The sequence below is a fragment of the Catharus ustulatus genome, unplaced genomic scaffold, assembly GCF_009819885.2.
Source record: "Catharus ustulatus isolate bCatUst1 unplaced genomic scaffold, bCatUst1.pri.v2 scaffold_85_arrow_ctg1, whole genome shotgun sequence".
Taxonomy (NCBI): domain Eukaryota; kingdom Metazoa; phylum Chordata; class Aves; order Passeriformes; family Turdidae; genus Catharus; species Catharus ustulatus.
Genome location: NW_024879550.1, coordinates 209410 through 215530, shown reverse-complemented (window position 1 = coordinate 215530; position 6121 = coordinate 209410). Strand labels below are relative to the sequence as shown.

Here is a 6121-nt window from a genome sequence, read left to right as displayed (position 1 = left end):
AGAAGGTCTGGACATCATTAAGAATGAACTTAAGGATGTCAGAGCGGAGCTGCAGAAGAACCAAGGTAAGCAGGGCCATTGCCAATTAGACTTTCATCCATGTGAAGGCAGAAGCTGCTCCACAGGCCAAGCACCCTGTGAGCTCATCCTGATCAGCTCCCCAGAGGCCATGGGCAGGGACAGTCCATCCATGGGGAACAGCTTCTGGGGTCCATGGCACTGAAACACCTCCATGCTGAAGTGTTCTCTGCAGGTGCAGGTGCACAAAGTCATTCTTGTGTCCCTCATCTTTGCAGAGGGTGTGTGCTGGGAGTTCTCTCATTGCCAGAGACTTGCTGAAGATTCCCCTTGAAGTCCTGTTCCCATCTCTCTCCTTTTCCCCACTGCCCTTCTGGTACTGCCCCTCTTCTGGTGCCATGCTGGGGCCCATGTGAGATCAGCCTTGTTTCCCTGCTGATGCTGAGCAGGGAGAGGAGGTTCCCTGAGCAGAGGCTGGCCGTGTCTGTGAGCGCAGGGCCTGCGGAGAGCAACTGTGCTTGCAGGAGCTGGTGCTGGGCAGGGGAAGGAGTCAGCTGGGGCACAGACTGCAAGGTGGCCTGGCTGGCCCCAGCCTGTGGCCCTGGGCCTGGCTCAGGCTGGACACAAAGTGTGTTGGCAACAGCCTCTTGCCCCAGGGCAGGGAAAGCTGAGGAAGGATCGGCCTTCCCTGACCCTGGGGCCTGTTCTTGCTGCAACTGCAACCTTCAAAGCCATGGCAAGGGGCAGCCCAGAGCAGGCCTGGGAAACCCCTGGAATTCCTGCTGACTCATACGACTGGGGACTTTGAATTAAGACTTTGGCCCACTTTTCAAAACTGGAGCTCTATTTCTTGGGCTGCAGAAAGCAGAAATGAAAGGTTGAGCAAAGATGTGAAAATTTCCATTCCATTTCTTGTCTTCTCCTTTCCAAAAGTCTGAGGGTAAACAGAAAACCATTTCCAGATTTTTCCTTCATGTCCAAATGGAATTCATATGAGGTGAGGATTTCTAAAAGGAAAGCTGGAAGGAAAAAACCAACCACAGGAGAGCCCTGAGGACAGACGCTGTGTCCGGGAGGATAAATCAGATCCTATGGGCATGCTTGTGTCAGAGAGCTATCTTTTGGTCAAGGCCGAAATTTCAGTGACCCTGTGATATCTTTCTTTCTTCACAGGAAAGAGGGAGGAGGATATTTTGTTGGCCCTGGAATCCTTGTTGAAGAAGAAAGACCAGGAGACCTCCCATCGATTTGAAACTCTGGAAAAAGATTTCCAGGAAAGTCTGGAGAGCGTTAAGAATGAGCTTAAGGATATCAGAGTGGAGCTGGAGAAGAGCAAAGGTGCGCAGAGCAATTGCCAATTAGACTTTCATCCATGTGAAGGCAGAAGCTGCTCTACAGGCCAAGCACCCTGTGAGCTCATCCTGCTCAGCTCCTCAGAGGCCATGGGCAGGGACAGTCCTTCCATGGGGAACAGCTTCTGTGGTTCATGGCACTGAAACACCTCCATGCTGAAATGTTCTCTGCAGGTGCAGGTGCTCATAGTCCCTCTTGGGTCCCTCATCTTTGCAGAGGATGTGTGCTGGGAGTTCTCTCATTGCCAGAGACTTGCTAAGCATTCCCCTTGCAGTCCTGTTCCCATCTCTCTCCCTTTCCCCACTGCCCTTCTGGTGCTCCACCACTGCTGGAGCCGTGCTGGGACCCGTGTGAGATCAGCCTTGTTTCCCTGCTGATGCTGAGCAGGGAGAGGAGGTTCCCTGAGCAGAGGCTGGCCGTGTCTGTGAGCGCAGGGCCTGCGGAGAGCAGCTGTGCCTGCAGGAGCTGGTGCTGGGCAGGGGAAGGAGTCAGCTGGGGCACAGACTGCAATGTGGCCTTGCTGGCCCCAGCCTGTGGCCTTGGGCCTGGCTCAGGCTGGACACAAAGTGTGTTGGCAACAGCCTCTTTCCCAAGGACAGGGAAAGCTGAGGAAGGATCGACCTTCCCTGACCCTGGGGCCTGTTCTTGCTGCAGCTGCAGCCTGCGAAACCATGTCAAGGAGCAACCCAGAGCAGGCCAGGGAAACCCCTGGAATTCCTGCTGGCTCAAACCATTGTCGGCTTAGAATTAAGATTTTAACCCACTTTTCAAAGCTGGCGCTTTGTATATTGGGCTGCACATAGCACAAATGAAAGGCTGTAAAGAGATTAAAATTTCCTTTACATTTCTTGACCCGTCCCTTCTAAAAGTCCGAAGGTAAAGGGAAAACCATTTTCAGATTGTGCCTTCACAACCAAATCTAAGTCCTATGAGTTGAGGATTTCTAAGGGGGAGGAGGAAGAAAAAAAACCACCCACAGTACAGTCCTGAGGACAGACCCCCTCTCAGGGAGGTTAAATCAGAACCTTTGGCATACTTGTGTCAGAGAGATGGTCTCCTGCTGAAGGACGAAACTTCAGTGGCCCTGTGACATTATTTTTTATTCACAGTCAATAAAGAGGAGGATATTGTATTGGTCCTGGCATCCTTGTTGAAGAAGAAAGACCAGGAGACCTCCCATCGATTTGAAACTCTGGAAAAAGATTTCCAGGAAAGTCTGGAGACCATAAAACATGAGCTTAAGGATCTCAGAGCAGAGCTGAAGAAGAACCAAGGTGAGCAGGGCCATTGCCAATTAGACTTTCATCCATGTGAAGGCAGAAGCTGCTCTACAGGCCAAACACACTGTGAGCTCATCCTGCTCAGCTCCTCAGCGGCCATGGGCAGGGACACTCCTTCCAGGGGGAACAGCTTCTGGGGTCCATGGCACTGAAACACCTCCATGCTGAAGTGTTCTCTGCAGGTGCAGGTGCTCAAAGTCCCTCTTGTGTCCCTCATCTTTGCAGAGGGTGTGTGCTGGGAGTTCTCTCATTGCCAGAGACTTGCTGAAGATTCCCCTTGAAGTCCTGTTCCCATCTCTCTCCATTTCCCCACTGCCCTTCTGGTGCTGCCCCACTGCTGGTGCCATTCTGGGGCCCGTGTGAGATCAGCCTTGTTTCCCTGCTGATGATGAGCAGGGAGAGGAGGTTCCCTGAGCAGAGGCTGGCCGTGTCTGTGAGCGCAGGGCCTGCGGAGAGCAGCTGTGCCTGCAGGAGCTGGTGCTGGGCAGGGGAAGGAGTCAGCTGGGGCACAGACTGCAATGTGGCCTGGCTGGCCCCAGCCTGTGGCCTTGGGCCTGGCTCAGGCTGGACACAGAGTGTGTTGGCAACAGCCTCTTGCCCCAGGGCAGGGAAAGCTGAGGAAGGATCGGCCTTCCCTGACCCTGGGGCCTTTTCTTGCTGCAGCTGCAGCCTTCAAAGCCATGGTAAGGAGCAGCCCAGAGCAGGCCAGGGAAGGCCTTGGAATTCCTGCTGGTTCAAGCCATTGTGGGCCTAGAATTAAACCTATGGTCCACTTTTCAAAGCTGGAGCTTTAATTATTTGTCTGCAGAAAGCAGAAATGAAAGACTGAAAAGGAATGTAAACTTTCTCTGTGTTTCTTATCCCCTTTCTTGCCATAAGTCTTAGGGTTAAGGGAAAACCATTTCCAGATTGTGCCGTCATGGTCAAGTGGAATACCTGTGAGGTGGAGATTTCTAAGGCGTATAGAGTAAGGTGAAAACCACCCATAGGAGAACCCTGAGGAGAGGCCCTGTGTCAGGGAGGTTAAAGAGCCTTTGGGCCAGCCTATGTTAGAGAACTGGTCTCCTGCCGAAGGAGTAAACATCAGTGGTTCAGTGACATCCTTTTTTCTTCACAGGAGAGAAGGAGAAGGAAAGTGCATGAGCCCTTGCTCAGGTCTCTGGACAGAGCACTTCTGGACAGCAAATCCGTATGACTATGTAGAAGCTGATTTATTGTTTACTTTTAACCATACTTATACATTCTAAAACTACTGTTATATGTAATATACAAATCAAGCCGAATTAAAAATATTAAAGCAACAATTTGTATTTTTGTGACCAAAAATACGGTCCTGGGAAGCCACAATCAAAAAGACAACACCGAGCCCAGGTTTGGCACTGGTTGAACACACACACATGTTTATCTGACCTCTATCACATTGGATCTCCCTGTGTTCACATTGTCGTCTTGGTCAATCCTAGTTTTGGTTGGTCCTAGTTTGATATGGTTTTTCCTAGCCTGGAGCAAGCAGTCCTTTTTCTCTGGGCTCGTTTCACATATTCATGTAGTTTCTTTTCTTGGTGCTGCACTGGACAAAGCTCTTCCTGCGCTGCGATGAATTTTGATGAAGGTCAGGTCTGCTGTGTATTGAGATGTAATTTTCCTTGGGAGGGTTGATTTTGACTTAGGGAATCAGGGAACCGGGGTTTTGGGGACGAGGGGACAATGATTAGATTTATGGGAACTGGCATTGAAATGTGGCTCTCCTGAGAGCTTTTCGGCTCTCCTGATGGGTGACAACATGTTCTTATCGCTGAGCATTTCCTGACTGGTCATTATGCCAATTCAGTTCTGCCGAGCTATATTTGTTAATACGTTAATCAGAGCTTTTTCCACGGTTGTGAGCACTGGAATTCTGTGAAGCAATCCTCTTTTTCTGGCTGTGGCTGGCGTTTCCCTTAAAAGTTTCTTTATTTCTTTATTTCTTTATTTCTTTATTTCTTTATTTCTTTATTTCTTTATTTATTTATACGATCATTTTATATCACATAAATCCTGAGTTAACACGAATTATTACGTAACATATATCACAATCCCTCCCCGTCTATAGAAACACTTTAATTCATATTCTTTTCTCCGTTTTTCTCAATCTTCCTCAGACTCTTCACTGCTATCCCACTCTTCTATTGACTTTTCTTGATAATCTCTATAAGGGAACTTACCTTTCTTTATTTGTTCTTCAGATTTTGCCAGTGCCTCTACTGCACTCGTGTTTACTTCCCCTTTTCCTAATTTCATTATTTTGGATGCCTTACCACTCACCCTCCCAGACGCAAGTTCTGGGTCCATGGGCATAGAGGCTTTTTGCATGCCCTGTACCACTGAGTGTATCAATCTAATGAAACAAGGTATTAAGCATGGTAGGAAGATGACTCCAACTACTGAGCACAGGATGAAGAACACAATCTTTTTCCATCATGCTCCCGAGAATAACTGTTCCCACCTAGATGCCTGGAGAATGGAATTCCATTTTTGGACCAGGATGTGTGCCACCATTTTTATTTCTGCAGCAAGATCCCTTATAGCTTCCCCATAACCATCCATTTCAACACAGCATTCTGATTAATTAAATTTTCCACAGACTCCCCTTCTTCAGCTAACAAATATCTAATGCTATTCTATTTTGATACGCAAAGGCTCGCATCTGGGAGTGCTGTTTGGCCAATAACTCAAGGGCATCTGAAGTGTAATTAGACACAATTTCTACTACTGCCTGCAGCCTTATCAGTCTGTTCAACAGGTATACTGGAGTTCGGTATGCTCAACTTCCATCCTGTGCCCATGTCGCAGGGCCATAGTATTGTATTATCCTTTCAGCAGGCCATTCTTTCCCCGCCCCAAGTTTGGCTGCCACCCACATCAGGGAGTTTCTTTCTTAATTCTCATTTTTCTCTATTCGGTGTCTCGTAGAGAGCTGCCCCCAACAAACCATTGTCAAATCTTGGCAAGGTAAAGAAAACAGGCTGAATTATCCCCAGAGTGCATGACCCTTTCCATTTTTGTGGTAATTCACTGTATGCTCTTTTCCCACACACCCAATATATTCCCTCAGGGGCTTTCCACGTAATTTCTGTACTTCCTGGCTCAGCCCAGTAAGTACAGTAATTTCACGACCATAAGGTGCACTGGATTATAAGGCGCACCTCCGGGAGTCAGCAAATTTCACAACTTTGTACATTATATAAGGCACGCTGGACTATAAGGCACACTTTTTTTTTTGCAGCGAGGAGCTGCGCTGCATGCAACAAAGTAACGAATTACTGGCAGGTGCTCAATTTGCAAACATTTTTCACAGGTTGGCGTAACCTCTAAATGCAGCCCCAGGCACCCTCCCCATGCCATGGGCCTCGGCACTCCTGCCCGCTTCCAGCGCCGGCTGGTGAGGCGCAGCTCAGGGCGGCCACAGCATGCAGTGGTTCGGGACCAGC

The 6121-nt window shown here is 48.9% G+C and overlaps 1 long non-coding RNA gene across 1 annotated transcript; it reads left to right on the top strand.

Moving 5' to 3' along the window:
* Positions 1-3955, top strand: LOC117011536. The gene is made up of 4 exons (XR_004421006.1): positions 1-65; positions 1192-1356; positions 2481-2645; positions 3769-3955. It is a non-coding gene; the product is annotated as an uncharacterized LOC117011536 (long non-coding RNA).
* Positions 3956-6121: the final 2166 nt, after the last annotated feature.